We start from the raw sequence: 24,610 nt of genomic DNA, 5'->3' as shown, positions 1-24,610 counted from the left end.
CACCACTCTACTGCCCCCACCACTCTACTGCCCCCCACCACTCTACTGCCCCCACCACTCTACTGCCCCCCACCACTCTACTGCCCCCACCACTCTACTGCCCCCCACCACTCTACTGCCCCCACCACTCTACTGCCCCCCACCACTCTACTGCCCCCCACCACTCTACTGCCCCCCACCACTCTACTGCCCCCCACCACTCTACTGCCCCCCACCACTCTACTCTCCCCACCACTCTACTCTCCCCCACCACTCTACTGCCCCCCACCACTCTACTGCCCCCACCACTCTACTCTCTCCCACCACTCTACTGCCCCCCACCACTCTACTGCCCCCACCACTCTACTCTCTCCCACCACTCTACTGCCCCCCACCACTCTACTGCCCCCACCACTCTACTGCCCCCACCACTCTACTGCCCCCACCACTCCACTGCCCCCACCACTCTACTCTCCCCCACCACTCTACTGCCCCCACCACTCTACTGCCCCCACCACTCTACTCTCCCCCACCACTCTACTGCCCCCACCACTCTACTGCCCCCACCACTCTACTCTCCCCCACCACTCTACTGCCCCCCACCACTCTACTGCCCCCCACCACTCTACTGCCCCCCACCACTCTACTGCCCCCCACCACTCTACTGCCCCCACCACTCTACTGCCCCCACCACTCTACTGCCCCCACCACTCTACTGCCCCCCACCACTCTACTGCCCCCACCACTCCACTGCCCCCACCACTCTACTCTCCCCCACCACTCTACTGCCCCCACCACTCTACTGCCCCCACCACTCTACTCTCCCCCACCACTCTACTGCCCCCCACCACTCTACTGCCCCCCACCACTCTACTCTCCCCCACCACTCTACTGCCCCCACCACTCTACTGCCCCCACCACTCTACTGCCCCCCACCACTCTACTGCCCCCCACCACTCTACTGCCCCCACCACTCTACTCTCTCCCACCACTCTACTGCCCCCCACCACTCTACTGCCCCCCACCACTCTACTGCCCCCACCACTCTACTCTCTCCCACCACTCTACTGCCCCCACCACTCTACTGCCCCCACCACTCTACTGCCCCCACCACTCTACTCTCTCCCACCACTCTACTGCCCCCCACCACTCTACTGCCCCCACCACTCTACTGCCCCCCACCTCTCTACTGCCCCCCACCTCTCTACTGCCCCCCACCTCTCTACTGCCCCCCACCTCTCTACTGCCCCCCACCACTCTACTGCCCCCCACCACTCTACTCTCCCCCACCACTCTACTCTCCCCCACCACTCTACTGCCCCCACCACTCTACTCTCCCCCACCACTCTACTGCCCCCCACCACTCTACTGCCCTCACCACTCTACTGCCCCCACTACTCTACTCTCCCCACCACTCTACTCTCCCCCACCACTCTACTGCCCCCCACCACTCTACTCTCCCCCACCACTCTACTGCCCCCACCACTCTACTGCCCCCACCACTCTACTGCCCCCCACTACTCTACTCTCCCCCACCACTCTACTGCCCCCCACCACTCTACTCTCCCCCACCACTCTACTGCCCCCCACCACTCTACTGCCCTCACCACTCTACTGCCCCCACCACTCTACTGCCCCCCACCACTCTACTGCCCCCCACCACTCTACTGCCCCCCACCACTCTACTGCCCCCACCACTCTACTCTCCCCCACCACTCTACTGCCCCCCACTACTCTACTCTCCCCCACCACTCTACTCTCCCCCACCACTCTACTGCCCCCCACCACTCTACTGCCCCCCACCACTCTACTGCCCCCCACTACTCTACTCTCCCCCACCACTCTACTCTCCCCCACCACTCTACTCTCCCCCACTATTCTACTGCCCCCACCACTCTACTCTCCCCCACTATTCTATTGCCCCCCACCACTCTACTGCCCCCACCTCTCTACTCTCCCCCACTATTCTATTGCCCCCCACCACTCTACTCTCCCCCACCACTCTACTGCCCCCACCACTCTACTGCCAAAATACCTAATATATTCTCAACTCAGTTGAATTTGTTAGCTGATCCACTACATGGCCAAAGGTATGTGGACATCATTTACCATTCAACCGTGTGTGCTGATGTGTCCATGTTGCACTGGCACCGACTAGGGGGGGGGGGGGGGGGGGTGGTGCTGGGGTGGGACAGAGGGCTAGAGGAGACAGGCCTAATCTGCGAAACATGAAAGGTGTGTGAACACGAAGGGAGGGAGGTCTATTTAACAGACAGCACAGGGTTGACAATGGACTCCATAACAGAGGGACCAACAAAATCGAGAGCAAATTTAGGGTCAGGGTCAGGGTCAGGGTCAGGGTTAGGGTCAGGGTCAGGGTTAGGGTCAGGGTCAGGGTCAAGGTCAGGGTTAGGGTCAGGGTCAGGGTCAGTAACATTTGGAGTCATGACTGACGACTCCCCGACACCTCCTTCTGGCGACTTGGAGAATTTTTGATCCGGGACTAATTACCAATGATTGTCACCTGTTGTATGTTTGTATGTGGCTATTTAGGTGTGTCCCATTTCCCCGTTCCCTTGTCAGTCGATCACTCGTTTTATGTGTTTGAGAAACGTTAAGAATACTGCCTGTTCATGTACCAGGTACCTTTGATGTTATTCTAAGTTATTTGTTTGTTTTCGTTTTCTTTAGCCGTGTACTTACACTTGGAGCCTGATTGCTCACCTTTACTTTTTGTCGTGTGTAACAATTATTATTTCAGTTTTGAAGTTATTAGTTGCAGACCGTGCTGAGCCTTACTGCTCCACTTTATGTGTTTGCCTTGTCGCTTGTGCACCTTTTCTCAAGTAAAGAGAACCTTTATTTAACTTACGCTCCGTCTCCTTACTCTGAACTACACCGCACCTGGATCCAACACACATATACTTATTGAACTTTAATAGAATCGTAACAGTAGACCATTACTGCTTCAGGCCAGACCTCTGTTTCTGGCATTGCAGTTCCCGATTTCTGTGCAGCTTTTTTTGACTGTTGATAATGTCCTTCTAGACCCCCAAGGACCTCCATTGGGAACCACTAGGGCTAATAGTTAGACACCAGTTTGTTTGTCTCTTAGTTGAGTAACCCTCAGCTCCCTATGAAGTCCAGTTTGGTCCCGTAATCCAAGATTTGGATGCTGTGATTGGTCCAACCTAAATGCCCATCAGTCACTTCACTGAGAGAATGTTTTTGGCACAGCAGACCATGATGAAGTTATTGAACTTCATAAGGAACTGAACTGCTGATATGAACTGAACTGCTGATATGAACTGAACTGCTGATGTGAACTGAACTGCTGATATGAACTGAACTGCTGATATGAACTGAACTGCTGATATGAACACCATATCAGCAGACCATAATGGAGGTCAATGAACACTATATATTTTCTTTCTTGAAAGTGACTCAGTTCTGTTGACAAGTTGTTGAGGGACTGTGAAGTGCCCCAGCTCCATGTGAACATTATTATGGGATGTCCACCATGTTAACAGATAGGTTAGGTTAGGAGGTTTTGGTGGTACAGAAAAATAGTTATCAGAGAGTTTTTATTTATTTAATTTTTCATCAGGATTCGTATTATGCACATTGTAAATATTGATGTGAATACTTTGAAAGATATAAGAGCAGAAGAGGTACAAAAATGTAATGTGTTTGTTTTCATAAATGCCCATGTTGATAATTAGACCTCCATGTGAATAATTGCGCTTTAGGGCAAGAATAACAATTATTTAAAAAAAGAAAAAATATACCATCTCTGCACGTTGTAACATTGGATTGGTGATTCTATCTTAAAAGTTGTAGGAGGAGTAGCAGTAGAAAGATCTGGAATAGTGACAAGTATGCAAGAGAAGAGAAAGAAATGAATATCACATATCAGAAAAGGGTTTAGGGCCTTAAACAGCTGAGTCTCTCACCCAGTCCAGCTCCTCCAACAGTGTGGTCCATAATTAACTTCTGCTTGGTTGGCACTCTGGAACCAGATATAAGGAGCCTGAGGCCACAGCATCCACAGGCAGATTCATCCTCTGTGGTAAGACCCTCCACCTCCTTACATGATTTCCGTGTCTGACGCAGTGACTACACTATGAGACTGTTTGTGTTTGCTGCCACATAGGACTTCACATGATTAGCTCTGGAACAACTCATGCGTTCTATTCAACATTGAAGTGACATTACTTTATTACATAATGACAGATGTTGAATTATTTTGACTTCACACAGTTTGAAAGAAAGTGGCCTTGTATTTCGCATGTATATAGCAGGACGTTGAAGTGGAAATGTCAAGGTCCAGCATGTAGTTACATGTCGGCCATACTGAACATTTGAAAATGTGCATATGCTGTTTTCTAATAGCACTGTACACGTGCATATCCTTCCAATCAAACCAAATGTTAAATACACACATGGAAGTCCAGTGTCCAACCCAACACCAGATATTACATAATGCTAAGCACTCTTCTATTCCTCATGGACACATCTATACAAGTTGGAACTTTAATGGTGCAATCTTCTAACTTGTTTCTGGTCAGAATGGGCCTCTACTTTCTGAGGTGTCCTGACATACCCAGTATTCACTCTGTATTTTATTATTGTATGGTCTTTGTTTGCTTCCTAGCTGACTGTAGTACCTTGGGCCACAAAGAAAACGATTTCATCTGGGTGGAGAAAAAACAAGGTGAGATATTTGAGTGTTTACATTCTAATAATACATTCTGTTCTGCCTCTAACTCTGGGGAGGGTTAGTAAGACTCGAACATGTTTGTTGCTTAATCTTTCCTAGTGAGCCGCCACCATGAGTACGGACGCAGAGATGGCCATTTATGGCCCAGCTGCCATTTACCTTCGTAAGCCAGAGAAGGAGAGGATCGAAGCTCAGAGCAAACCCTTTGATGCTAAGAACTCCTGCTATGTGACTGACAAGGTGGAGCTGTACCTCAAGGGTACAATTCTGTCCAGGGATGGTGGAAAAATCAGTGTGAAAATCTTAGACACTCAGGAGGTACGTCTTTAACCTTTAACCATTAACCTCTTGCCAAACTGCTGCTTCCATGAGCAGGTTGAACCTTTCAACACACATAGTTATCAAAAATATTATTGATCAAAAATAATTTCCCCTTTAATATTGAAGTACTGTGGAGGATCGTAAAACACTGGTACTGTAAATAAATCAATTGCCCTTGTACCAACATTGAGTGTAATCTAGATTTCCCACTGTGTTTCAGACTAAAGACTTCAAAGAAGATGATATCCTGCAAATTAACCCCCCAAAGTATGACAAGATTGAGGACATGGCCATGATGACCTACCTGAATGAAGCCTCTGTGCTGTATAACCTCAAAGAGCGTTATGCAGCATGGATGATCTATGTAAGAGATACATACACATCAGTGAACACCAGAAACCTAACCCTAACCCTAACCCTAGCCCTAGACCTAGCCCTAGCCCAGAGAACATAAACATACAGCATATCAGAATATTCAACGATACCTAAACTTCCACATTCCAGCTAATCTGACTTGTTTAATTCCCATATTTCATCCACTTTATCCAGACCTACTCTGGTCTCTTCTGCGCCACGGTGAACCCCTACAAGTGGCTCCCCGTGTACGACCAGGCAGTTGTGGACGCCTACAGAGGGAAGAAGCGTATGGAGGCTCCACCCCATATCTTCTCTGTCTCTGACAACGCCTTTCAGTTCATGATGACTGGTATGAGCTCTCATGGATGGATGGATAGTTAGATGTGCGACTTTATGATGATGTCTTGAATGCAATAATGTACCAAAATCCAGGGGATGAGTCTGACCAATGTGTTTCTTTGCTTGCAGATAGAGAGAATCAATCCGTCCTGATTACGTAAGTTGTTCACTAACATTTTACTTTTCAAAAAGTGGGAATATTTGAGAACATTGACTTGGTTATGAAACGTTTTACGTTAACGTAAAAGTTACAGCAATGTCATTTTATTTTCTTGCTTAATGAATGCTGATATTATCCTAACCCTAAACTTTCTGTGTATTAACCAGTGGAGAATCCGGTGCAGGAAAGACTGTCAACACCAAGCGTGTCATCCAGTACTTTGCCACCATTGCTGTGGCAGGAGGAAAGAAGGGAGAATCATCTGGGAGCTCCGGTAAAATCAAGGTAAGTTGTGCTTCTGTGTCACCATTTAGAGTAAGTTGAGGTGAATGACTGAAAACACGTCAACCTTTCTCTAATTTCCTCTAGTTTGACAAAGGAGTTGAGGGGTATATCTAGTGGGTATATCTAGTTTGACAGAGGGGTTGAGGGGTATATCTAGTGGGTATATCTAGTTTGACAGAGGGGTTGAGGGGGTATATCTAGTGGGTATATCTAGTTTGACAAAGGGGTTGGGGTGGGTATATGTGCTGTTGGGAGCCAGTAAGCTCAGAGACAGCTGGGTGGAACCCTTGGCTTTAGACTGAGAGCCAATCACATTTCACTAAAGGATTGTTCATGAGGTCTGTACCTCACGAGCGGCTTTCAAGAAAAACCGGTCTCACTGTTCACAAACAGATGCACCATGCCCACATCCTCCTTTACAAAGACGCCCTCTCCTCAGCCAAATCCCAATATCTTACAGACAAAATCACTGCTGGTGCTGGGAACACCAGGGCCCTGTTCTCAGTGGTCAACAACTCACTCCGCCCCCCCGACTCCCTTCCCCCACACTTCTACTCCACTGACCACTGTAACTCCCTGATGTCATTTTTCAACTCAAAAATAGCCAACATCCACCAGCAACTGACCCCTCTTATGTCCAGTTGTCCATCTCCCCTATCTCCCCATCCCCCCCTCTCTGTACCTCTCTCCTGCTTCCATCTCCCCTCTGCTGCCGATTTATCTAAACTCATCCGGAAATCCAAGCCATCCACCTGCCAACTTGACCCCCTGCCCTCCTCCCTGGTCATAGCCTCCCTCCCCTCTCTCCTGCCCCTGATAACTACAATCATCCATTCCTCCCTCACCTCTGGTTCTGTCCCATCATCTCTCAAATCCGCAGCTGTAACACCAATTCTGAAGAAACCTGGTTCAGACCCCAACATCTTCAATAACCTCCGTCCCATCTCCAACCTGCCATTCCTTTCAAAAATCTTGGAAAAAGTGGTGGCTTTACAGATTCATACTCATCTCTCTAACAATAACCTCTACGAACAGTTCCAGTCTGGCTTCCGCCCCCTTCATAGCACAGAAACAGCCCTCCTCAAAATCACAAATGACCTCCTGATGGCAGCTGACTCCGGACTCTTATCCATCCTCATCCTACTCGATCTGAGCGCCGCTTTCGACACTATATCGCACTCCACCCTCCTTAACCGTTTAGCCTCCATTGGTATATCTGACACCCCTCTACACTGGTTCCATTCCTATCTCTCTGGCCGCACTCAGTTTATACAGTTAAAATCATTCACATCCCATCCGACCCCCCTCTCCTCTGGTGTTCCCCAGGGCTCTGTCCTTGGCCCTATCCTCTTCATCATCTACCTCCTCCCACTTGGTCTGATTTTCCGTAAATACAACATTCATTTCCACTGTTATGCGGACGACACCCAGCTCTACGTTTCCTCCAAACCCACTTCCACCCTCCCTCCCTCCTCCCTCTGTGCCTGCCTACAGGAACTTAAATCCTGGTTCACTTCAAATCTCCTCAAACTAAACAGCAATAAAACAGAGGTAATTCTCATTGGCTCCAAACTCACACTCACCAAGCACCCCAGTTTCACCCTCAACATAGACAACTCCTTGGTTTCCCCCTCCCCCCAGGTTAAGAGTCTGGGTGTCGTCCTCGACAGCACCCTTTCATTCCACTCCCACGTTAACAACACCATCCGGTCTGCTTACTTCCATCTACGTAATATCAACCGCCTCCGCCCTTCACTCACTCCCAACAGCGCCGCAATCCTGGTCCACTCCCTCGTCACTTCCCGCCTAGATTACTGTAACTCCCTTCTCTTTGGTCTCCCCCACAAACTCCTCCACAAGATCCAACTGGTCCAGAACGCTGCTGCCCGTATTGTCACCAGAACCCCTGTCATCAGTCACATCACCCCCATTCTACACCAACTCCACTGGCTCCCCATCAAACACCGCATCAACTACAAAATCCTTCTCCACACTTTCAAGGCCATCCATAACCTCGCCCCTCCATACCTGTCCGACCTCCTCCACATCAACATTCCCACCCGGTCCCTCAGGTCTGCCTCCTCCATCAACCTGACCGTCCCCCCAGCCCGTCTGTCCACCATGGGGTTTAGAGCCTTCAGCCGCTCCGCCCCTCGCCTCTGGAACTCCCTCCCCCCCGACATCAGGAACATTGACTCTATCATCTCATTTAAAACTCACCTCAAAACCCACCTGTTTACGCAGGCGTATCCCTGTTGATTTGCTTTTCCCGTGCTGCTCTGCTGCTGGCTATGTTTTATACTGTATATTTCTATGTTTTTTGTGTTTTGAATTTTGTGGCTGTTTTTAGATTTGTTGTTGTACGGCGACCTTGAGTGCCGTGAAAGGCGCCATATAAATAAAATGTATTATTATTATTATTATTACTATAGCCACCTTCTCAGCAAAAAGGAACAGATGTTATTGAAAGAGACATGAAATATGAGAGATTTTCAGTTACTAACGCCTTAGCAACTTTGTCTCATTCAGGGGTCTCTTGAGGATCAGATCATTGCAGCTAACCCCCTGCTGGAGGCTTACGGTAATGCCAAGACTGTGAGGAACGACAACTCGTCCCGCTTTGTAAGTATGAGGAAAACACTTTGGCAGTTGTCGTTTTTTTGTTGACTGATTTCTAACCACCCTGCTCTACTGTAGGGTAAATTCATCAGGATTCACTTCGCTACGTCCGGCAAACTGGCTAGTGCTGACATTGAGACTTGTAAGTTGGTATTAGTCATTTCTCCATACTTACTCGACAAAAAAAGGTTTTGCAATACTTTACATGTTTCTCTCCTGTTCTCTCGCTCAGATCTGCTGGAGAAGTCCAGGGTGTCCTTCCAGCTTCCTGATGAGAGGGGTTACCACATCTTCTACCAGATGATGACCAACCACAAACCTGAGATCGTTGGTACGTCAAAGCAGAGAGCAGGGAAACTAGCTCAATGCTGTGAAAGTGAAATACTCATATAGTAGCTGCGGCACTAAGTAGAGTCAGAGATATCTAGGTAGAGAGAGAGATATAGATATCTATGTATAAGAGATATCTAGGTAGAGATAGAGATATAGATATCTATGTATAAGAGATATGTAGGTAGAGATATACAGTAGATATCTATGTATAAGAGATATCTAGGTAGAGATAGAGATAATCTATGTATAAGAGATATCTAGGTAGAGATAGAGATATAGATATCTAGGTATAAGAGATATGTAGGTAGAGATAGAGATATCTAGGTATAAGAGATATCTAGGTAGCGATAGAGATATAGAACCCTAGATCTAGGTATAAGAGGCATACAAATTGGGCTTTGGTTGAGTAATGTGCCTGGTTGAGCACATCATGTATTTGATTTAATAAACAAATTTGGTCTCTGTTCTCCACAGAAATGTGCCTCATCACCACCAACCCTTACGATTTCCCCATGATCAGCCAGGGGCAGATCACTGTGGCCAGTATCGACGACACAGTAGAGCTGGACGCCACAGATGTGAGTCACACAAAGGGATTTTCTTTGTCAATGGTTTCTTTTGGCGTACCCAGTGTTAATGCCTCCTCTTATAGGGGTGTATACGGCATCCACAACAGCAGCACTCAATGTAACATTGTCAAAATCCTATCGTGCTGCTAGTCGACGAGAGGAATAGAGAAGTCTGACATTTCCATCCATTCTGACAGTGTGAGTTTGTCTTCAATTCCTCACTGTTTTCTGTCCTCGCTAACATGAAATCTCTGTCTCTCAGGATGCCATTGACATCCTGGGATTCAACAATGAGGAGAAAGCGTACATCTACAAGCTGACAGGTGCTGTCATGCAACACGGCAACATGCACTTCAAACAGAAGCAGCGTGAGGAGCAGGCCGAGCCAGAGGGCACAGAGGGTGAGTTCACCTCCGACCCCAAACATGAACAAAATAACATTTAGAAGTTGTTCCTCATGAAACATCAGAATAAAACTAGGACTTGTAGACAGAATAAGGCACAAGCAGTCTTGTATGGCTCTGTCCTTGAGTCTGTTGTTCCTCCTTCTCTTTCCAGTGGCTGATAAAATCTCTTACCTCCTGGGCCTGAACTCAGCCGACATGCTTAAAGCTCTGTGCTACCCCAGAGTGAAGGTCGGCAATGAGTATGTGACCAAGGGACAGACAGTGCCTCAGGTAGGGCATACATATTATTATCATAACATAAGTAGTTAGGTGTAGGTGCCACCCTGTGGTTCAACAATGTTGAGATGTCATAAAACACAAATACCCAAATCAATCAATCAATACCAATATCAATGTCTAACAGAAACACCAACACAGATAAAGAAAGACAAACACAAAGCGCCTGTCCCTCTCTCCAAGTGTATACAGTCACAATACTTGTAAATAGTTTCTCTGATTCAGTGCCCTAATCCTTAAACCCTAAAAACTACTCTAATGTCCATACCACCCTCCACCTGCATCACCTGGCCTACACATGGTCAATATCTCATTTATTAACTACAAGTATATTTTTTCCAGGTCAACAATTCCGTGATGGCTCTGGCTAAGTCCCTCTATGAGAGGATGTTCTTGTGGATGGTCATCCGTATCAATGAACAGTTGGACACCAAGAATGCAAGGCAGTACTACATCGGTGTGCTCGACATTGCCGGTTTTGAGATCTTTGATGTGAGTATGTTGTCAAAACAAGAAAACACGTTGTTATTCTGAAAGATTACAGCCATGTATGATGAAAAGATTCCTTTATTCTGAAATTCCATCAACAGTACAACAGCATGGAACAGCTGTGTATTAACTTCACCAATGAGAAACTGCAACAGTTCTTCAACCACACCATGTTCGTCCTGGAGCAAGATGAGTACAAGAAAGAAGGAATCATCTGGGAGTTCATTGACTTCGGCATGGACTTGGCTGCCTGCATTGAGCTTATTGAGAAGGTAAGCAGCAATTATTATTATTAATAATAATAATAATAATAATAATAATAATAATAATAATACAGATGTTTTTTACAAATATAGTCAGTTAACACTCATATGTGTGATAAAGAGATAAAGAGTGTGAATGCATGTTTTCATTCAGCTTTTTTGAGCCACAAAAGCATACATGTCTGATTACACTCATTAACGGCAGATGTTGCATCCCAACATTTACTCAACATTAACATTTCATGTAGGAATTTTCAGACTATGTATAATTTCAGAAACTCACCTTTTGTCGTGTGAGACAATTCTGTAAGAGCAGAATTTCCGTTGTTTACAGACAGTTTTTCAGAGAACTTACTTTATTAGGAACTCTCGTTAAATACAGTACTTTCTTTTTGTACGTTAGTCTGATATACACCTTTAACCAAGTGTTTAACACCAGATGTTGCATACATATGCTTCCACCACATGGCTATCATCATATAACAGTGACCTGTTGAAGTTAAAATGTGAAAATACCAACTTACTACTTTAATTCAAATCTCTTTTTGCACAGCCATTGGGCATCTTCTCCATCCTTGAAGAGGAGTGCATGTTCCCCAAGGCTTCAGACACAACCTTCAAGGACAAGCTGAACAACACGCATCTTGGCAAAACCAAGGCGTTTGAGAAGCCCAAGCCTGGCAAGGGCAAGGCTGAGGCCCACTTCTCCCTGGTGCACTACGCTGGCACTGTGGACTACAACATCACTGGCTGGCTGGACAAGAACAAGGACCCCCTGAATGACTCTGTGATCCAGCTGTACCAGAAGTCCTCAGTCAAACTGCTGCCCGTCCTCTATCCTGCTGCTGCAGCTGAAGGTAACATTTGCATCATGTTAATAACTAAGCATTAGCATTAGCAAGATAATTAGCATTAAGCCGGGCAGACATGATTTTAGCCATGAAATTGCCCACAACTCAATGTACATATGGGCTGTAAACCTGGGTCAAACTCTAACCTGATCCTGACCATAAGCCTGACCCTGACCCTAACCCTAACCCTGACTCTGACCCTAACCCTGACCCTAAGCCTGACCTTCACCCTGACCCTAACCTGACCCTGACTATTTGGCTATACAGCTTAAATGTTTTACTATTCCGTGGCCAGCGCCATTTCTACTTTAATGAACAAACATTGAAGGGAGTTGATCAGAGATTTATATCATTTGTAACCGTTTTTCTTACTCTTTGAAAAAGACACTACAAAGAAGGGAGGAAAGAAGAAGGGAGGTTCCATGCAGACTGTGTCCTCCCAGTTCAGGGTGAGCTTCCCTCCTGCATGCCAGTGTCTATTGAAAAGTACTATCTTTTGAGAGGTGTGAATTAAGTGTGAATTATTTGTGAGAGCACTATGGTTTGTAACCCTCACAGGAGAACTTGGGCAAGCTGATGACCAACCTGAGGAGCACCCACCCTCACTTTGTGCGCTGCCTCATCCCCAACGAGTCAAAGACTCCAGGTACGACACAGAGAGACATACAACAGATTAAGCCCATGATTAAACTACTAATCACTACTATCCTTATGTTATTGTACAGGTTTATTTAGGGGTTAAGATGCATTTTGTGTTTTCCAGGATTGATGGAGAACTTCCTGGTTATCCATCAGCTGAGGTGTAACGGTGTACTGGAAGGTATCAGGATCTGCAGAAAGGGCTTCCCCAGCAGAATCCTCTATGCTGACTTCAAGCAGAGGTAGAACACACACACACACACACACACACACCCACACACACACACACACACACACACACACACACACACACACAATAGTGCCCTTCCATGACAGAATTACTTTAGTTAAGTTAAGTTTATTACTTTATAGTTTCGTGGACAGTCCCCATTAATTAACAGCAGTACATGGAGCAGCTTTAGCCTCCATGGCTGATTTCCAGCTATAGTCCCAAGCAACAGCTTTCAAAGTAACATGTTTAACAATTCTCCCATACAGGTACAAAGTACTGAATGCCGGTGTCATCCCTGAGGGTCAGTTCATGGACAACAAGAAGGCATCTGAGAAGCTGCTCGGGTCCATTGATATTCCTCACGATGAGTACAAGTTTGGACACACCAAGGTCAGGAGATGTTGCCACATAACAGGACTGAAACATCAAAGAGATGCTATCAGGAACATTGGTGTCATTTCAGCCTGCAGGTCCAAAATTCATAACTCAAGTTGTTGCAAACCGTCTCCCCGCAATCTGACTTGCTTAGTCAAACCATCTCCCTGCCTCCCTGACTTGTGTTAGGGTTAGGATTAGCCCTGACTTGTGTTAGGGTTAGGATTAGCCCTGACTTGTGTTAGGGTTAGGATTAGCCCTGACTTGTGTTAGGGTTAGGATTAGCCCTGATTTGTGTTAGGATTAGGATTAACAAACTTGCGACCTTTGGCTTGCCAACACACATGAAAAAAGTACTGTCGCTTCATAATATTTTCTTATTATTCTTACTATAGATTAGAGATGTACAAACTATTCATTGACCATCCGTATCAAAATTAGTCGTTTATAAAATACAGCCATAGACACGATGATCACATAGCACCTCTTTAATGTAAGATATCCATTCAAAACCATGTCTCTTCATTTCTCTTTACAACCAAGTGTTGGGGTGTTAAACCTCCCTTAACCCATTGGACATGCCTGTTTACCTGTGCTCAGGTGTTCTTCAAAGCTGGTCTTCTGGGTGTCTTGGAGGAGATGCGAGATGAGAAGTTGGCTACTCTGGTAACCATGACTCAGGCTCTTTGCCGTGCATACCTGATGAGGAGGGAGTTTGTGAAGATGATGGAGAGGAGGTATGGGATGGAAGATAATCTCTCTAGCACTACTTATTATATCATTGAGCCTTTCAAAAGCATAAAACTCACTACGCCACAATTGCCTTCCTCTTGTCAACCAGAGAGTCTGTCTACACCATCCAGTACAACATCCGCTCATTCATGAATGTCAAACATTGGCCATGGATGAAGGTCTACTACAAGATCAAGCCCCTGCTGCAGAGCGCTGAGACAGAGAAGGAGCTGGCCAACATGAAGGAGGACTTTGAGAAGTGCAAACTTGCTCTGGCTAAGGCAGAGGCCCGTAAGAAGGACCTGGAGGAGAAGATGGTATCACTCCTGCAGGAGAGGAATGACCTTGCCCTCCAAATTGCATCTGTGAGTGACCGGGCTCACAAGGACACACACACACACACACATTCTCTCTCTCTCTCTCACACAACCATTTGTCCCCAAGATTGCTTTTGTCATAGATTTGGATTGATTTGCTGTGTGCCCTTGGACTAGAATCAGTTTATATTTGAATACACATTGAGTTCTGAAGCCTTTTTCTTTTCTTCCCTCCTGAAACAAGGAAGGAGAGTGTCTGAACGACGCTGAGGAGAGGTGCGAGGGGCTCATCAAGAGCAAGATCCAGCTGGAGGCCAAACTCAAAGAGACGACCGAGAGGCTGGAGGATGAGGAGGAGATCAATGCTGAGTTGACAGCCAAGAAGAGGAAGCTGGAGGATGAGTGTTCTGAGCTGAAGAAAGACATTGATGACCTGGAGCTAACTCTGGCCAAAGTGGAGAAGGAGAAACACGCCACTGAAAACAAGGTCTCATAACACATACAAACTACAATCTGATCAAACTGTCAAAGTCAAACAATCAATGAATCTGTGTCGTGTTGGTCCTGGAAAGAGAGAACATGATTTACAGGTGACAGTATATGCAATATAAACTGGTTCCCTTTGTGAGGTGAAATGACAAAAGACTTTCTCTGTTGTGGCTGGGTTCAGGTTAAGAACCTGACTGAGGAAATGGCGTCTCAGGATGAGTCTGTTGCAAAGCTCACCAAGGAGAAGAAAGCTCTCCAAGAGGCCCACCAGCAGACCCTGGACGACCTGCAGGCAGAGGAGGACAAAGTCAACACTCTGACCAAGGCTAAGACCAAGCTGGAACAGCAAGTGGACGATGTGAGTGGGCAATGCAAATAAAGCAGTGCTAGTGTAACAAGACTGTAAATGAAGAGCAACGCTTATTGTTAAGTTAAAACTCACAAGAACATGAAACAGTCACTTACAAGCTAAGCATTATTAGATGGCTATTATAGTATGAAAGCTGAGGTTAATCATTTAGTTTGAGGCAATCATCATGAACCTGCACCCCAGTTTATGCTCTAAAAGGCTTTACTTTATTAATCTAGTGTACTTTATCAACAACATTGTGGTTTATTATTTAGATTTTGATGACAAATATGTGTGTCTATCGTCTAGCTTGAGGGTTCTCTGGAGCAAGAGAAGAAGCTCCGTATGGACCTAGAGAGAGCCAAGAGAAAGCTGGAGGGAGATCTGAAACTGGCCCAGGAGTCCATAATGGACCTGGAGAACGACAAGCAGCAGTCTGACGAGAAGATCAAGAAGTAAACACAAACAAATTGACTACAAAGTTGGATTTGATATTAATTGAACATTCATTTTTCTTTACATTGTTCCAATAGTCAGAATCAACATTGTGTTGAAACAAGCAACAACATGTTTCTATTGAATTCGAAAATAGACAAATCTGGACAGTTGTCTTTGTGTAAACCAAAGTGAACACTATGATAGACTTCCGTTTCCACTTCCAAACTGCAGCCAATGTGTTTGTGTTCTTTAGGAAGGACTTCGAGACTGCCCAGCTCCTCAGCAAGATTGAGGATGAACAGTCTCTGGGAGCTCAGATGCAGAAGAAGATCAAGGAACTCCAGGTACAGAACAGGACCGTCAGATGGCTCAGTTGGCTGTATAGTGTCTAACCACACTACAGTTACCATGGTTACCATTAACACTACAGTAACCATGTTAAGGGTCGCTATGAGAAACATTGATCAATTCATCCTCGTGTTAGCACTGGCCCGGTTTGCAATGGTTCAGTTTGTTCAAGCATGATGCTTAAACACCATAGAGTCCATTCTGTAAGTTAACTTGTAAGCTGCTTCTGGATGAACACATCTTAATGATACAATAATCATTTGTGTATCCTTTGCTTTGACCATGTTGTTGATTTCAGCTCTCTGTTTGTGTTTCCCCATTGTAGGCCCGTATTGAGGAGCTGGAGGAGGAGATTGAGGCTGAGCGCGCTGCTAGGGCTAAGGTGGAGAAGCAGAGGGCCGATCTCTCCAGGGAACTTGAGGAGATCAGTGAGAGGCTGGAGGAGGCCGGAGGTGCTACCGCTTCTCAGATAGAGATGAACAAGAAGCGCGAGGCTGAGTTCCAGAAACTGAGACGCGACCTAGAGGAGTCCACCCTGCAGCACGAGGCCACAGCCTCCGCTCTGAGGAAGAAGCAGGCGGACAGCGTGGCAGAGCTCGGGGAGCAGATCGACAACCTGCAGCGCGTCAAGCAGAAGCTGGAGAAGGAGAAGAGCGAGTACAAGATGGAGATTGATGACCTCTCCAGCAACATGGAGGCCGTCGCCAAGTCTAAGGTCAGTAGCAATGTTTGTGCGGAGCAGTGTTTCTGGGGGTCAATTCTTATAAACGTGAAAATGCACAAAGTACAAAGTCCAAAGCCTGGCACTCAATGCTCGGCACTAGATAATCATGTAAAGGAATAACGGTTTATGTTTCTCTACCAGGGCAACCTGGAGAAGATGTGCCGTACTCTTGAGGATTCGCTGAGCGAGATCAAGACTAAGAATGATGAGAATGTGCGCCAGGTCAATGACATGAGCGGACAGAGGGCAAGACTCCTGACTGAGAACGGTACCAATGATACTCCAGATACTGTCGAAGTTGATCTAGGACAAACTTACACATGCCATACCCTTAAACAGTAGATTAGATTAGATGTAACTTTATTGTCATCGCAGAGTACATGTACTATATAACGAAATGCAGTGAGTGGGAGAAACACTTGACATACAAATTAGAATAGGGTCAGCCCTAACCCTAACCCAACAATGAACATTACAACACAACTTACTCCACCAACAACAATGAACGTTAACCATTAAAACTTGTCCATCAGCGAACAGAGACCCCATTAACAAGATGCTCTGTTCCCCACAGGTGAGTTTGGTCGCCAGCTTGAGGAGAAGGAGGCCCTGGTGTCCCAGCTGACCAGAGGCAAACAGGCCTTCACCCAGCAGATTGAGGAGCTAAAGAGACTCGTTGAGGAGGAGGTCAAGGTAAGGAACTCAAAATAGGCTCCACCAACCACAACATTTTGACTACAGCTTCAATTGCACTTTTACACATTCTCTCTGTCCTTCTCTCTGTCTTTCTCTCTCTCTCTCTCTGTCTTTATCCCCATCATCTCTTCTATTTCTCTCCCTAGGCTAAGAACGCCCTGGCCCACGGTGTCCAGTCTGCACGCCATGACTGTGACCTCCTGAGGGAGCAGTTTGAGGAGGAGCAGGAGGCCAAGGCAGAGCTGCAACGTGGCATGTCCAAGGCCAACAGTGAGGTGGCTCAGTGGAGGACCAAGTATGAGACTGATGCCGTCCAGCGCACTGAGGAGCTGGAGGAGTCCAAGTGAGTCACACACAATCGATTGTACCATTTACCTTCAATTAACTGTAAGAGCCAGATGTGCAGACATTCTCTGACACAATCCCTCAGAGGTGAAACTTTAAAATCCCTCATCTGTCTAACAGGAAGAAGCTGGCTCAGCGTCTGCAGGAGGCAGAGGAGGCCATCGAGGCGACCAACTCAAAGTGTGCCTCTCTGGAGAAGACCAAGCAGAGGCTGCAGGGAGAGGTGGAGGACCTCATGGTTGACGTGGAGAGAGCCAATGCTCTCGCTGCCAACCTCGACAAGAAGCAGAGGAACTTTGACAAGGTGTGAAATAACAAAATAAATCAAATCCTTGCTAGCAACATATCGGCCTAAATGTAACTGATTACAAAAGCCCCAAGCCCTCAATACAATAATGGACAGAGAAAGGCAAAATATGACATGGATTACATGGATTACATGAATCACATGGATTTCTCTAGGTCCTGGCAGAGTGGAAGCAGAAGTTTGAGGAGGGCCAGGCAGAGCTGGAAGGAGCTCAGAAGGAGTCTCGTTCTCTGAGCACGGAGATCTTCAAAATGAAGAACTCCTATGAGGAAGCTTTGGATCAGCTGGAGACTCTGAAGAGAGAGAACAAGAACCTGCAACGTGAGTCAAACAGCAGCAGTTGTATTTGGCTTGTGATTGGGTGTCTCATTTGATCAAGCTACATATGAGTGACCTTGTTCTTAAGAACAACGTAGACATCTTTTAATATACTTAGCTTTGACAGAATTGTACCTTTTTTTCTTATCATAATATAATATGAACAACAGTGTGTTCCAAAGACAATCTCCCTGTTCTGAAGGACTTCTGTGTTTGTGTTTGCAGAGGAGATCTCTGACCTGACTGAGCAGATCGGGGAGACTGGCAAGAGCATCCATGAGCTGGAGAAGGCCAAGAAGACTGTGGAGACAGAGAAGTCTGAGATCCAGACAGCCTTGGAGGAGGCTGAGGTAGAAACGAATGCAGTTTAATCCTGTTCATTTGTAGCATATACTCATTTTCTTTCATTTACCCTTTACTGTCCATGTTAGTCTCATTTAGATAAAATATTTGGTTTAAGTAAGACCTGCTCCTCCTATACCTATATGTATTCCCACATTTGCATCACATACACTGGCAGGCCCCTAACCAGAGCAACCTTTAGTCCAAGAGTGGCAGTCCATAACTCTCCCCCACAACCAAAGTGTGAATACTGATTTGTTTTGTTCAGGGTACACTGGAGCACGAGGAGTCCAAGATTCTGCGTGTGCAGCTGGAGCTGAACCAGATCAAGGGTGAGGTGGACAGGAAGCTGGCGGAGAAGGATGAGGAGACGGAGCAGATCAAGAGGAACAGCCAGAGGGTGACAGATTCCATGCAGAGCACCCTGGACTCAGAGGTGAGGAGCAGGAACGACGCCCTGAGGGTGAAGAAGAAGATGGAGGGAGACCTGAACGAGATGGAGGTCCAGCTGAGCCACTCCAACAGGCAGGCGGCCGAGGCCCAGAAACAGCTGAGGAACGTCCAGGGACAGCTCAAGGTAAGGGGCTTTTCTTTTTTTTTATAAATACAAAAATAAATCAAAAAATAAATTCTTAAAAATAAAAAAAGGAGCAACATTGTCCATTGCAAGTCTGGTGAAAATGGAGAGAGGGATTTGTCTATTTGCCAATACCATAGAACACAGGAATAAAGTGAACTGGTGTTTAAAGTAATTAAAGGGGTATCAGGGAACACAAAGAAAGCATCCCTTACCCATCCTATTGTCCTACATCCCTTACCCATCCTATCGTCCTACAACAACAAGTTGTAATACTCTATGTGTTTGTTCCCAGGATGCCCAGTTGCACCTTGATGATGCTGTTCGCGCAGCAGAAGATTTGAAGGAGCAGGCAGCCATGGTGGAGCGCAGGAACGGTCTGATGGTGGCTGAGATTGAGGAGCTCAGGGTTGCCCTGGAGCAGACAGAGAGAGGCCGCAAAGTGGCCGAGCAGGAGCTGGTGGACGCCAGCGAGCGCGTGGGACTGCTTCACTCCCAGGTATAGGTGATTCCTAGACAGTCTCATCTTACCCACAGTGTGACTTTTGTGTCTTTTCTTATTCAACTAAACATTGGGTTTCCTCATACAGAACACTAGCCTTCTGAACTCTAAGAAGAAGCTGGAGACTGACCTGGTTCAGGTGCAGGGAGAGGTGGACGACACAGTACAGGAGGCCAGAAATGCAGAGGAGAAGGCAAAGAAGGCAATCACTGATGTAAGTCCCCACATTCAAAACAATATAACTCAATAAACTGTATTTGTACCCAAGATAGATCCAAGAATCCTAGTTAGATAACAGTACAGCTTATTTACCAGCTCTGATCATGATAGCGATACAGTTGTCCTGCTCTATAGTCTAGTACGCACCTCTGGCCAAGTGCACCATCACACAAAGCGATTGCACAGAGCGAGAGAGCAATTGAATGCGAGATAGCGTTGGAGCAGGGTGAACCCCTCACCTTTTGGACCCGTAAGGACCTAAGGACACGAAAGGACAATTGTAGCTGGGCTGAGCACATTATCTGTGCCACATTGTGGATGAATTAAATGAATCGACACTCTACCATTTCAGGCGGCCATGATGGCAGAGGAGCTGAAGAAGGAGCAGGACACCAGCTCTCACCTGGAGAGGATGAAGAAGAACCTGGAGGTCACAGTCAAGGACCTGCAGCACCGTCTGGATGAGGCTGAGAACCTGGCGATGAAGGGCGGCAAGAAACAGCTCCAGAAACTGGAGTCCAGGGTGAGTGTGCAGAGCTCAGGGCATTCAATAAATTGTCTAGCCTTGAAGAATCGATCTTTACTTCTTTCCAATAATTCATGATTGATTTTTACATCTGTGTTCCCCCCATACAGGTGCGTGAGCTTGAGACTGAGGTGGAGGGCGAGCAGAGAAGGGGGGTAGACGCAGTGAAGGGTGTCCGCAAGTACGAGCGCAGAGTCAAGGAGCTCACTTACCAGGTAAGACTACCAGTAACACCTTCACACGGTCTGGCAGAGTCAGGCACCTGAATGCAATTGAAGTGTGGGCATTGACTTTCTTTAATCTTCTCCCACAGACTGAGGAGGACAAGAAGAATGTTGCCAGACTTCAGGACCTGGTAGACAAGCTGCAGCTTAAAGTGAAGACTTACAAGAGGCAGGCTGAGGAAGCGGTGAGTCATATCCTGATAGTCAAATATTATTACAGCATATACAATGTTGTACATAGTCAACATACATTACAACATTTGGTATCCATATATAGTTAAGTTGAATTTATAGTTGCTCACGCATGGATATCGCAAGTAACTGTTGAAGTAATGTTCCTCATAGTGCATAGGGTTTACTTCTATATAACCATCATTATAGTAATATAATGTTGCCTTTTAATTTGGTTAATATGTTTTAACAACATTTGAAACATTGTGAATGTTATTGTCTCTGTGTCTCATTCTCTACCTGTTTTTAGGGTTAGGGTTAGGGTTAGTTATTGTCTCTGTGTCTCATTCTGTACCTGTCTTTCTCTCCCAGGAGGAACAAGCCAACACCCACATGGGTAAACTGCGTAAGGTTCAGCATGAGATGGAGGAGGCTGAGGAGCGCGCTGACATCGCTGAGTCCCAGGTCAACAAGCTCAGGGCTAAGAGCCGCGACTCTGGAAAGGTACAAAGCTGCTATCAAACCTGTACCTGACTCCTGTACAAATATGACCTCATCAACAACAGAAGTTCAGGTTCACTGTACATACAGACATCAACATTGACATTTACGTTCACAACTGTCTTGGAGAAATGTGTCCTTCGGATAAACCTTCTTTTCTGCATTGCACATTGCATTAGGGTCCTCCTGTTAAACCAAGCTGACACCAAAACTTGAACTGAAAGCTAAACCCAGAGACATACGTACAAGGTTATATCATATGTATCCCTTATTTTCTTTCTCTCTTTTCACAGGGCAAAGAGGCTGAATAAACAAGACCATCTACTCTGGTGTACAGACTGTGAAAACATAAAATATGAATTTCACGGTGGAATTTTTTGCATTGATTAAAAACTTGAACGTTCATTTACTTTGTGACTTTGTGGATTCATTATATATACACACACACACACACACACACACACACACACACAGTAGAAGAATGTAATATTGATCAAGATGTTTGGAATGGTCAGAGAAGATAGGCTCCAACAGCTTGTGGTAAGTAAGTAAGTAAGTAAGTAAGTAAGTAAGTAAAGCTTTATTTATATAGCGCCTTTCGTACATGAAATGCAACTCAAAGCGCTTGGTCGGGGTCTCATGGTCTAGTAGGTCTTATGAAGGTCTTATGGTCTAGGTCTAGGAGGTCTGATGGTCTAGGAGGTCTTATGGAAGGAGATCTTATGAAGGTCTTATGGTCTAGGAGGTCTGATGGTCTAGGAGGTCTTATGGAAGGAGATCTTATGAAGGTCTTATGGTCTAGGAGGTCTTATGGAAGGAGATCTTATGAAGTTCTTATGGTCTAGGAGGTCTGATGGTCTAGGAGGTCTTATGGTCTAGGAGGTCTGATGGTCTAGGAGGTCTTATGGAAGGAGATCTTATGAAGTTCTTATGGTCTAGGAGGTCTGATGGTCTAGGAGGTCTTATGGAAGGAGGTCTTATGGTCTAGGAGGTCTTATGGTCTAGGAGGTCTTATGGTCTAGGAGGTCTTATGGAAGGAGATCTTATGGTTCTCAGTGGTTCTCAACCTTTTTTGGGCCAGCGCCCCCCTGTACATTATCTAGGTCTCTTACCGCCCCCCATCAAAAAAAGTTGGCTTTTTTTCTTCCCTGAATATTAATGTTCACTAATATTCTGTGTATTGAGTGTTAAACAAACTCAGACAACATCAGAGAATACAAACAGACTGTTTTATGATGCTAATATTAATTTTTGATTGGACTTTGTTAACAAAGTTCCAAAGTTCAGAGCACTGCGCTCCCAGAGGTGCGTGCTCTGACTGAAAAGACGGTTTGCCCGAGCGAACTGACCGTTCGTGCATTTACGAACGTACCCGTAAATAACACTGCTGACAGCTGATCAATCGCAAGCAGACAGAGTAGTGGTTTCCTATAGCAACAAGACGCTGACAGTTGTAGTGCTTATGCGTTCGTTTCCAGGGCATCACAAGAGGAGCAACATATCACTAAAAAGCGATCGTATATTTTAGTTTGTAAACGTTAAGACGAACACATCGCAATGCTAACCTCAGAATGGCACTAGGGATAACATCCACAACAACACTTAACAGTAATACATTTATGTAATATACTGTGATGAACCTGCGAGGGGAGGGGACATTCGTAGCTGATTTCTCTAGGTTCGATTATTGGTAAGCGACAGAGAGCTTTCCGGACTGGTTTATTACAAGACGATCGCTTTTTTTGAGATAGGTTGTTCCTACTGTGATGTTCTGGTATGGTGGTATGGTATTAGCACTCATTTTAACTAAACTAAATAAGCTATATTGAAAGGAAGCGAACGAAGCGAACGCATAAGCGCAGAGGGTAGTGTGTATACGCGGGGAGGGAGTATTTGGCACGACAGGCTTACGTCACTGGCGGGGACTGAGTATCAAAACTAACATAAGAAATATTCTCTCTCGCTTATAGCCAACAATTACAATGAGCCCACAAACTGAAACATGTCACTCAAGCAAGTGGCGTAGGGGACGGGCCCGCAAGCGATGCATCGCGGGGGGGCCCCCCAGCCTCTAGGGGGCCCCCTAACATTGGATACTTGGGTTGACATAATTCACCCACGGAACTATGGGTTGGGAGTATTGTTTCCGCACGGACAGTTAAGTGCGTGGTACCCGAGTTGTTTATTCAGTTACTGCTTGAGTGTGTTGTTGACAATCGTTCATGTCCTTCATTAAACGTTTAGCTTTGTCATTTGATACGCCGCCTACGACTCCCGTCTCTCGGCACTACAATGCAAACTTTTTTATTTGAAATTTTTTTAGGCAGCGAGACACAAGACCCTGCAAAAAAAATGAGGAAGCGAAAGTACCTCAGTGGTGCGCAAAAACGGCAAGAGCAATATAAAATGTAACAAAATGCAGTGAAACTTCCCCAAATTTATATAATTTTTTCATATTTTCTCACAAACCGACCCAATGCAGGTTCTGCGACTAACGCGGGCAGGGATGCAATTAGCACTGGCAGTGGCGTAGCGGACGGGCCCGCAAGCGACGCACCGCGGGGGGGCCCCAGCCACTAGGGGGCCCCCTAACATTGGATCCCCATTTATTTTTTTTGTATAATTAAAAAATATATAAAATAAAGAAAATAAGTGGCCCTTCATTGTGTCAACCTTAATTTTAATATATAGGCCTATATTTAAAAATATATACATAGTTAGCCGTATCCAATAGCAACATGACTTTGACGTCACACGTAGGCAGCGAGACACAAGGAAAATGAGCAAGCGAAAATACAATACAAAGTACAATAAGCATTCTTTAGGTGGTGGTAGATTCTCTATTCGGACATTATAGCCGCTATATATGGGACTGTCGGTCCGATATTGTAAAAAAAATCAAATAAAAAATGTATGTTTACGGAAGTACATGTCTCAAGTATTATCTCGGCGGTTAGTCGAGTGAAAGAAAAACAACATACAGATGATAATTCACACAATATAATACCACGAAAGCGTACAGCACTAAACAATAACATTTATTTGGGCAGCATCATACTCAAACTCAGGCAGAAGGGCAGGGTCCGGCCAGGTTCACAGTCACAGGCTGTCAGTGCATCATACAGGTACATACTGTAATTCAGCATGGTTAGGCTATATATAGCTGTTTCTTTTTTCTATTCTACTATTCTAATCTACTTCTGCGGTCTGCGTCTCCCTGGGTATTCCTAGACCAGATGGCAAACAGTAAAGAAATGCCACAATATACCAA

At 45.8% G+C, this 24,610-nt stretch overlaps 1 pseudogene across 1 annotated transcript; it reads left to right on the top strand.

Annotated features, from left to right (window-relative positions):
• Positions 1-4,810: 4,810 nt before the first annotated feature.
• LOC308174758 (myosin-4-like) lies at positions 4,811-19,080 on the top strand (annotated as a pseudogene). Its single transcript has 32 exons — positions 4,811-5,017; positions 5,241-5,384; positions 5,570-5,726; positions 5,846-5,873; positions 6,044-6,161; positions 8,691-8,783; positions 8,859-8,922; positions 9,013-9,111; positions 9,588-9,691; positions 9,945-10,083; positions 10,241-10,359; positions 10,708-10,857; positions 10,956-11,126; positions 11,671-11,974; positions 12,353-12,417; positions 12,527-12,614; positions 12,732-12,849; positions 13,106-13,229; positions 13,815-13,951; positions 14,056-14,311; positions 14,508-14,750; positions 14,934-15,110; positions 15,411-15,556; positions 15,793-15,883; positions 16,213-16,602; positions 16,753-16,879; positions 17,186-17,304; positions 17,454-17,650; positions 17,773-17,956; positions 18,115-18,280; positions 18,503-18,627; positions 18,888-19,080. The product of its transcript is annotated as a myosin-4-like (transcript).
• The last annotated feature ends 5,530 nt before the right edge of the window (positions 19,081-24,610 follow it).

Source organism: Nansenia antarctica, assembly GCF_963989245.1.
Source record: "Nansenia antarctica genome assembly, chromosome: 20".
In the NCBI taxonomy this organism is placed as follows: domain Eukaryota; kingdom Metazoa; phylum Chordata; class Actinopteri; order Argentiniformes; family Microstomatidae; genus Nansenia; species Nansenia antarctica.
Note: the sequence above shows the minus strand (reverse complement) of the source record. Positions and strands in the feature narration are given on the sequence as shown.